At 32.8% G+C, this 10,707-nt stretch overlaps 1 pseudogene; it reads right to left on the bottom strand.

Moving 5' to 3' along the window:
- Positions 1-4,239: 4,239 nt before the first annotated feature.
- On the bottom strand, positions 4,240-8,005 carry LOC114713518 (alpha/beta hydrolase domain-containing protein 17C-like; annotated as a pseudogene).
- Positions 8,006-10,707: the final 2,702 nt, after the last annotated feature.

The following is a 10,707-nucleotide window of genomic DNA, read 5'->3' as shown; positions in this document are numbered from 1 at the left end:
TCTATTGAAAAAGTTTTATCATCAAAAGGTAGTTATAACTAAAATGATATTTTAGTGAATTTAATTTTACAAGTAATTAGTTTAATAGGCTTTCTTTAACTCAAATTATTTTCCCCCCAACAATTTACTCAGAGTAGTTAAGTTGTTCTCCTATTAAGGAAGTGGGGTAGTATTTTATTTTGTCACGTAAATACATATAAATTGTGTCATGATATGATTAACAAAAGGACGTACATTCATCAACTTTAAGTTTTGATTAAATTTTACCTGGTTAAATATTATTTATATATCAGTAATTTAGATATGAACATGATTATTTGATTTTTTTAATATGCACTATTTTTTCTTATACACTTAAAAAATGATGACCAATAGGAATTGATCAAATCACAGAAGGTGTGACTTAATAATGTCCAAAATTTTCCATTTAATTATGATGTTGTTCAAATGGCGAACGAGAAATAACTATAATGAAGTAGGCATTTTGAATTAATATCATTTTGAATTTCTAAAATTTAATCTCATTTTTATTTTAATTATTTAAAATTGAAATTTGTTTTAGGGGCCAAAAATTTCTATGCAGATCAAAATTAGTCCAATTTTAGAAATAAAAACGAAATTAAATTTCATGATTAAAAATAATATTAAGTCATGTATTTTTTTTCCTTGTAAAAGTGTAAAACTATTTGATTGAGTCATATTCAAGTATTGTGATATTTAAATTTTTTGTTTACCAGCGTGATATTTAAATTGGAGTTAGCTCTCTCAAACATATTTATTATATTTATCCAAATTTACTTTTACACTGGCAAAAATCTACATTGGCATCCTTGAAAATGGATCTACGTGATTAACAACATGTTGTGTGTGATTATAAGGAGTTATTTTTGCAGAACTATCCCAGTTCTTAATATAAAAATTAGTTCACTAGTTTAAATATATTTAAAAAATTAGTTAAATTAATTATTTATAATAATTAAATATTATCTTTCTTAAAATATTTTTACTGAATATATATTAACTAAAACTACTATTTGACTGAACATTTAACATGTGTAACTAGTATAAGAATTATTTTTTTAAAAAATAAATATAAGAGATAAAATGAATTAAATTTTATATTTAAAATTAAATTAAAAATAAAAATAAATTAGAAATTAAACTAATTTTTATATTAAGAATTTAATTAGTATAAGGGGATTGTTTGATTCATCGATTCTTTTTTTTTTTTTTTACCAGCGATTCATCGATCGATAACGAAAAAAACAAAAGGGAGGGGGTGGTTCAGCATGGGAGTGGGAGTGACAGTCCGGAAAACGTGGCTGCCAAAATAAGGGAAGCTAAAGCTGCCTCACAAACTCGGAGGAACCCCACTACTTTCCGCGTTTCTCTTTCCCATTGGCAACTCAATGGGACCCGCCATTCATCCAACACGAAATCTCAACAGAAACCATCCCTTCTGGGCCCCACCCCCTCTGATTCTCCTGCCACGACGTCGTACTCCTCCGTCCAATCCTCATCCTCATATGAGATATCTCCAAGTCTTTAACCCCGAGTTGGCATAGTACGACGTCGTCCCCTAGCCCCATCACTGCTTCAGAAATAATTGTACGAGTACTAGCTCTTCTTTTGAATATAAAATTTAATTTGTAGTATAAATTGCACGGAGGTGGTATTTACCATGAAGTTCTTGCCGTCTTGAAAGGCTTTCGATTACAACAAAAGAGCATAAAAGGGTCGTTTGTTTTTGTCATAAAAACAGAAAAAAGATCACTTGTTTTCCTGTTTGTGGGCTTGGTACATCGCTCGACTCCAAGAAAAGGATTTTAAAGGCCCATGTACAAATAGCTTCGATCTTCAATATAAAACTCAATTAACTAATTTTAAAAAGTTAAAAAAGTTAGTTATTTATAGTGAATAGATATTGTCTTTTTTAAAATACCTTTATTAATATATTAATAATACTAATTCCTTAACATATGCAACTATTATAAGAATTACTTTGGGACAAAATAGATAAATATTGGTGACAAAGTAGATTGGAGTCTTATATTTAGAATCAAATCAGCTCTTATATTAAAAATCGAAGGTAATATTTTGTAGCAGCTTCGCAAAAAACTCCATTATTTATAACTCATACTCACCTCAAACTCTGTGCAATGTTAAAAAACCATTTAGTTGATTAAATAATTTAAAGAAACATATTTCATACCATCTAGGTAATGATAATAGTTAAAAAAAGAACTTGTTATGGGCTGAAAGTGTGCCTTTTTTTTTTTATGTATAGGTATTTCTTATTGGAGACAATCATATTTGAAACATTGTCGTACGCTAAATGTAAATTTTTTTTGAGTGAGAATTTAAACACTGATTTATGAAGAGTGGTTATTTGTAACCTCATAGTTATTGTGTGACTATGCTTTAAAGTAGGTAATTGCATATGCTTAAGCCCCACAGGGCACGGGATGGGAGTAGAATAAAATAAGGCGCGTGTGTATAAAGAACTGGATTAAACTTAGGTATAGTGATGACATATTATCCATCATGAGTTATAAAACCAATTGAATGATTGAGAGCTCATATTCAATCATGTCAATCTGGATATTTAATGATTTCTTAGCGTATGATGTCATTATTCTTTGTTTTTTTTAAGGTTACCTTACAATGATCTCGTTTGAACTTCGTTTTTTTTTTTTGGGAGTGATGAAGTGATAACAAGAGCAAGAATCAGATTGATAATACTACCTCATTGTACAACTCACAATAGGTTTATTTCCCCCTTCCTCAAATCACCATTTTGGTGAAGGTTCATAATATTCTCGTTGTTATTCATAAAAAAAGAGAAATACTTTGTGGTATTGGTTAGCATGCTATGACACTGCTAATTCCTTTGGATACAACTTACGTATATCTTTTCTCTCTCTCTCTCTCTCTCAACAATATTTTTTTAAATTATTCTAATTCTTAATATAAAAACTAGTTTGACATTTAATTTGATATTAAATATAAGACTCTAATCTACTTTGTCTTTCATATTTTTTTATTTTTTTAAAAGTAGTTCTTGCATTAGTTGCATATGTTAAAGATTTCATCAAACAATAATTCTAGCTAATACATGTTATTATTATAAATAACTAACTCAACAAATTTTCTTAATCTACTCAAATTAATTATTTAGTTCTTACTCTTCTGATTTTAAATATAAGACATTTATATATATTAGTATAAGGGTTTTATATTTAAAACGGGAGGGTATATTAACTACGAAAGATAGTATATTGCCAGCCATTTTTATGATATTTCTGGTTCTGATTCTGCGGCAGATGGGAGACCCATCCGCCTCATGAACTAAAATTATCTGTGCGTGTCATATGAAGTCTCAAAGAAGCCCAGTTATTAAACACTTTTGATCGTACACGTACGTGTAACTGACGACCGGTTGGTTTCGTTCTTCAGACGCCCTGTTTCGGCGGTCAAACGGTAGTCAAGGTCAAATGATCAAGTGGTGGAGGGAGGGGTAATTTTGTTCTTTCACGTCAAACTCAAATGACTCTACGGTTCCTCACAGCTGATGGTTTATTATTTTATAAATTCACGGCACTTGTTTAGAAATTCCTTTACAAGGTTCTCGTGTGTGTGTGTGTGGGAAGTTTATGCTCTTTTTGAAAACTCATATCCATGATATTAACGGATAATTTTTTTTCCGGGTGAACTATCAAAGGAAAATTTTGGTTGGTTGTTAAATTATTATCATTTTAGTGAATGTTCAAATTACAAAAAATGGTGAATAGTAAAACTTCATATATTGATTAATGCCATAAAATGATACTCCTCTGGTCCTAAATGTAAGTGTCATTTTATAATGTAAATTTATACTACAAAATAAATCTCACATTTAAAATTAGAAGAAGTTCACTTCTTACATTTAGGTTTCAGAATCAGAGGAGTATGCTTTTTGACAGAATTAAACACCAACTTCACTCTCAAGTTATTCAAAGATGAGCACCCCCAATCTCTTTTCATTAAGAATCAATTATCGAGTGTAACAAGGAAAAAAAAAAATCATTGAGAAATGAGAACCAAAACAACATGGCAGATGGGGCGGACACAAACAATAACTGCTCATCATAAAAGCATCGTATCATGCCAATAACTAATTAATCTCTAACAATCTATTTATTTTTAATTTCCCATCTAATTTCTTGGTTATGTTTGCCCGACAGGATAATCAGTAGAGTCTTTTTCTCAGGAAAAGAACACTCTTTTTCTCAGATTAATGATGACACTATACACAAACTCAACTTTGCCATCATTGCCAGATAGTGTAATCAAGTACATTCTTTTAAATTTTCCGACATTGATAATTAACCTAGGCAAGGCAATGACCACTCAGCACAATTTTCTACCTAAAACATGGCTATATCTTAACAGAATTTGGACTTCCATCTTTCAGTTCTTCTAGTCCATAGCATGTCTCTCAAATTCTCAACACAAGAATCAAAGCAGCATTATGGGAAAACCTGCAGTTTTGAGCTCAATCTTCAGTCTGAAACGCGATTTTTCTCTGTTCCTCCCTACACTTCAAAAAAACTCTGAAGGAAAGAAAAACTGATGCAGCTATCTTTTACCAAATATTAGGCACTTGTTGTGTTTGGATTCAGTAATACTAGGATCTGGATTGTGTTGTTGCTTTGTCTGATTTGAGAGTGCTTGTTTCTCCATGGCGTTCATGAACTTGCGTAAGTGCTTGATGTACTCTGGGAATGTCTCAAGGTTGCAATGGCCCCCACCTTTAACCCACAAAGGGTCATATTTTTCCTTGGAAAGTTCCCATAATCGCTTCCCATGAGACCAATCAACGATGTCATCGTTTGTTCCCTGCTTAGAACATATTTAGCAGAAAAAAAAAAAATACTATTAGCACAGGGAAATGTGTCCACTTCATCAAATGAATCCTTCACTATGAAAAAAACTCGAGTTGTTCTTTGTTCGTTACAACATTGTCATCTCACATTCCTTAAAATTTCAGGCTCCATGGTACATGATATTGTGGTTTTCAAATCATATTGGAAGGCGTAAAAGAGGATACAATTGATACTTCATAGAAGTTAACAGACCCCAAAAAAAAATGACAATGTGTGAGATCCCTACAATCCAAATGATCCGATCGTCTTCCTCTTGGGATATTAAGAAGATAATATCATGATAGACACCTAGATACCGATGTACCAAATGTCTCTTAAATTTATAAATCACGACACCAATAGCATTGCTCAACACAAAAGAGGAAGAAAATCAACATAAGTTCATAGCATTGGCAATGAACTTTGCATCTAATTTTCAACCTAATGGGGTCCACTCCACAGATTACGAACATACTATGCTCTAATGGTAGCATTGTTTCCAATTGAAATTCATCAATGCCTAACCACAGATTCCATCACTCAAAAAGAAAGGCAAAACTCAATGTATTAATATCACGAAATTTGGTTTTGCAAGACAAACGAAGGATATCAAAAGCGTATACTATAGTGACTATTAGCACTCACAACCTTTGTTCTGTTGGAACATTCTTCCTACTCATAAGGTGAAAGCTGTTCCCAGACTCAGTATCAGTACTACACAGCCATAAAGGGGTTGGGAGAAGCCGTTTGACCACTCTCATATGCTTTATGTTTTTAAGTGAATCATAGACTGCTCATATAAGTTCACTGCAACATAAGGAAAATGAGTTGTATAGGAAAAAGAACGAACTTTACAAGGATCGTGGTTAGGAGATTACGGGTAGTTAAGTAATTTGCTAGGAGCCCATCCAATCTCTATTAAAATAAATAGAGGAAGGTAGACATGTAATGGGGAGAAAAATTGAACAGTAGTTTTTGCTTGGTTTTTCTTCGAGGCTGGCCGCATACCACTGGCTTAAATTTGCCATTTCGTTAATTACTACAGATTATAAAGTCAGTGGTTCGCATCATAATGTTTGCCATTCTCAATTTGAGTCTTACAAACAACAGGAATATACGAATCTACTGCTAAATGGGGAAAAAAAGTCCTGGATCAGACAATTCATTCATAATACCAAGTCACAGACCTAACAACATTAATCGATGGTTGACCAACACGGTAGGCGATAGCACAACTTAGAACTTCAAAATCATGTGAGAGCAATGAGTTAACGTAACAATACTATATTGTTGCAAAGTGGTGTTTATGCCTCCTGTGTGTATATTTCAAGTCATTTTTATTTGTTATTGAATCTTACTATTTGATACATTCTACAATTGACGATCTAGAGAGATACGCCATACACATCATGATATGACTATGGTTGGCACTTTGTGGAGCAAGCTCGTGCTGTATCGTTTCTTAATAAAAGTAATTTATGAACTCTCAGTTTTATGCCATGGAAACAAGTGTGAACGCTATGTTCTAACACAGTTTGAATTGTGTGAGGTTTGCAATCAAATATACACGAGATGACATAAAAATAGTTTTTAAGTAGATGATAAAATCCATATAACCGACCCTCCAAGCTTAATTTTCCATCCTATTCTACCCTCTTCAACGCTCAGCAAAGCTTCCATATCAATGGCTCTTACTCAAAACTAGCAAAACATAGAATCAGAATAATCTCTTGAAAACAGGAGGCTCAAGAAAGAAACTCTTGAGCAAGTTATCCCTGAAAGAATCGCACTGTGAAGAACAACACCTCTCAGCCTCTGTAATTTAGAAGCCAGGTGTACTGTGGGCCCACTTCCAACTGATTGACCGTACAAAATTAATTCTTCTTGCTTAACTCCATATTCTCTCTTCAAGCAGTTATACACGGCCTCTATGTCGTAATACGTGTTGAACTCAGATGGCTGTCATAGTTGGAGAGATGATAAATCAAACATCAGATACCAAGTTAGATCAGTGGATGTCATTTCTAATCTCACTTCTTTTACATCACCCTACACTTATGGTAAGGCTTATCTGTGGCTCAGCGAGAGATTATTTGAAATCAACTCTGGAAGATAACAGGAAAAAAGAAGAGGAGAGAAAAAGAATCACAAGATTTACATTCACTTACCTTACCTGTAGATGCTCCATATCCTGAGTAGTCATAGCTGCAATATGACAAAAGGGCTCAAGGAAATATTCAGATTGACTCAATTTTTTACTTCAAAAGATAAGTAAGTGAACATCCTATGAGCTGTGAGGTCGAGTAAAACAAGATTATGAACAGAAGAGAACTAGATGAAAGCCAAGCGGTAAAATACTAGTAGAACTAGACCGACAAGGCCTCAAATTTTCCTAGAGATCAGGCCTGCCTGCTTTATTATCTGAAACCACTACCGTTTTACCAGATTTGAACAAGGGCTTAGGAACTACAGTTCTTTTTTCTTTTGGGTAGGGAGTACAGGAGAAGCAGCACCCAAGCTGGTTGGTTGATAATTCCAGAAATGCAAAAAAGCAGACAAAGTTTATTAGAAAAATTAGGTTCAAAGAAAATAAATTGCACGACGACATGCACAGTAGCTTATAACGCAGAAACGGAAACGTTTCAAAAGATGAATTTATGGGGAAAAGCATTCGTGTTGTAAAGCCACCCAGCACCCCCGAATAAGAAGGAAAGCTGAGAACACCCATTTGAACCTATTTCTCAATAAACATGAGAATTTTGAGACCCGAAAAGAAGAAAAACGAATCAAGTAAAAAAGTACCTCATGACATTAACACGAAGATGAGCTCTGAGCTCAATGAAGAGCTCTTGCATTTGACCCAAGTCAGCAGCATTACCATGAGAGTACAAAAGCGTGAACCTCGCAAAAGGGTGTTTCCAGAAGGTGGCGATGATCTTATTCCCAGCCTTTGTATCGAGCAGATGAACGTCCACGTTCTTATCGGCGGTTACCCCAGAGAAGACGAGCATTCCATCTTGCTCTCTGTAAACGTCGTATGTTGGTGGGTCCGGTGGAAAGAAAGCGAATTTCGCAGCCACACTTCCAGTAACATTGCCCATTAACGCAACCGCAGTCCAGAAATTGAAATAATACACAGCTCGTGAGGTGATTTCGGCATGAAATGAGATTCTGGGTATTCTATTCCATACGAAAAAATGTCGTTTTTATTTTTATTCTCTCCTTTTCGGCTTTTCTTTTTAATGGGTTGTGAATAAAATTGTAAGCTTTTTCATTTCGGAAGAGAGAAAAAAAGATGATGCTGTTTTGGGATTTTGAGAAATGCTGAGTGGGGATGATGAAAGGAAATGATAATCCAAGTGTCGCGCGATGAAAGCGAAGATGGAAAGTGAAGTGTGGAAGAAAATAGATCCGACCTAAGCGGGTGAGCTGGACTGCCTCTGCTGCTTCATCGACCAGTCACATTCCTTTGTCCTGATGGGCTTTTACCTTCTTTGAGAAAAAATTAAATGATTTTTTTTCCCATTCCATCCATATCTAACTGACTTTATTTTTTAATTAATTGTGGTCCAATGATTGAGTATTTATTTGATGATGAGGTTTAGGTAATTTCAGCATATAATATGCCATGTTGAGGCCTTGATAATAAATACATCAAAGAGAATGTGTGTTTGAATACAATATTCTTCCTTTTAAAAACTTGATTTTGATTAAAGTTTTAATGAAAATACAAAACTCATTCCATTTTATATTAGAAGATTTTTTTTTGGGCAAAATTGCGCTTGCCAGCAAAGTCTATTAAATATAATTTGAAATTCCAACCTAAATTCATACTTAATTATTACATCATCATTGTGGATAATTCTGGAATAAATTTATAAATGAACATTTATTTTTTTAAAAATCTTTTGTATTTTGAAGCATGTAAGCACTTCAAAAACTGCTTTGCAAAAATAGTTATGATTATTTAAATATGAGGTTTTAAACTTAATTGTATGTAAATATAGAAAATGCTTTAAGGAAAGCTATACACAAATTAACCTAATACTAGTATTCAAAAAGCCTAAGCTAATAGCACAAAATTAGTACAACATAAAAATATAATATTCATGTCTTGTTTTATTATAACCGACATTTTACAATTGATTTGATTGCCGTGTACGACTAATCTAATTTCAATAATTAGAGCTGTGTCAATTTGGATCTGTTCAGCCTATTGGGTGATTAAAAATTTTAAGAATGCAATAGTAACGAGTAATGACATCCCAGCAAGAAAAAAACAAATACGAATCCAATAAACATCAGAAGTGGAGCCAATATTAAAAGAAGGGTGCGATGCCCAATCCTCTGGGTTTGTACAAAATGTCAGAATTGTCCATCATTGAATGTGATCATTAATTAAAAATAAATTGCCATTTAAGTCATATTGCACATTCACTACTGTACAAAAATCACAAATAAACACATTTTTAATGTTATATGCCTGAAACTTTAAAAATAATTAAATTGTGCTACTTATAGTTGATGGGTATTATAAATAAATTTTAATTTTAATTGTATAAAATAAATAAGAAGAAGGATGGGGGTAATTTCGAGAATTGAGGAAAAGGAAGTACAAAGTGGCTTGATTGATTTATAATTATTAGTGCTAATCCTTAAAAATAATTAAGTGGGAGATAAAGACATGATGCTTGTCAATCAAAGACTGAAGTGGATAAACCGAAGGAAAAGGTGGGAGACAATGGACGGCTGAGATTTGGTCAAAGGCTGCTGGATGTTGGATTCTTACAAAGGGGGAGAGGGATTCAAAGATGGCAGAGAGAGTCAGACATTCTTCATTCTTTTTTGAATCTTTTCTTTTGTCAGCCAATGTTTTACCAATCCAGGACTCTTGATTTGCCTCATGTGGGGCTTATTATTGACCAAATTATGACCCCCCCTATTTTTACTTGTTCACACCTTCTTTTTTTGGGAGGTCTTCAAATTTTCTACAGATCACCTTCCAAAGCTGACTCTGAGAGCTCTTTTGGAATCATGATCGGATTTTTCAAAATTAATTTTTAAATCATGATTTATAAAATATGAGATAATATATAAAAAATTTTTGTTTTAGTTTATATAAAAATGCTTATAAACAAGTCAGAAACAGATTTTGATTTATGTTTGGTTTGATCCCATAAGCCAAGAACATTTTCTACTTTTTTTTTTGGAATGAGAAACTGTATACTTCTAACAACAAAATTACAAGAAAAAATTTAGAAGAATCTCCTCATCATCCTCCGCCTCCTGATTAAGAGGTGGAGGTTGATTAAAGATACAAAAAATTTCCTGTGACCTATGAGCGGATTTAGCTAGCATATCCACTTTTGTCATTTTCTACGCATACACTTAATCTAAAACTATATATATATATATATATATATATATAAACGATCATATTCCATCCTCAATGATTGATACTAGAGGTCTTAAAATTGCGTGGTGTTTGAGAAAAGCAGCAGTGATGGGGTGTTGTTTTTCGTAAGTAATGTTGATTGTATTTTTATTATAATATTGTTTTAAAATAACATAAGGTATAACATTTAAAAAAAAAAAAAGACGGTCAACTTTAAACAAAATAATAAAAAGCATTAAAAATTGAAATTTGAATGATCATACAAGTTATATTATGTAAATCATATGCTTCTTTAGGAGGGTCTTGTGAATTAGATGATCGAAAGTAACACAATTGGTGCTAAAATCAATACAAATGAGTACCAAAATTTCTAATAATGGTCTCACTCACATAATTAGTAACTGATAA

This window comes from Neltuma alba, unplaced genomic scaffold (assembly GCF_004799145.2).
Source record: "Neltuma alba isolate B1F8T4 unplaced genomic scaffold, ASM479914v2 tig00011430_pilon, whole genome shotgun sequence".
NCBI lineage: Eukaryota > Viridiplantae > Streptophyta > Magnoliopsida > Fabales > Fabaceae > Neltuma > Neltuma alba.
This window is presented reverse-complemented; position numbering and strand designations above follow the sequence as displayed.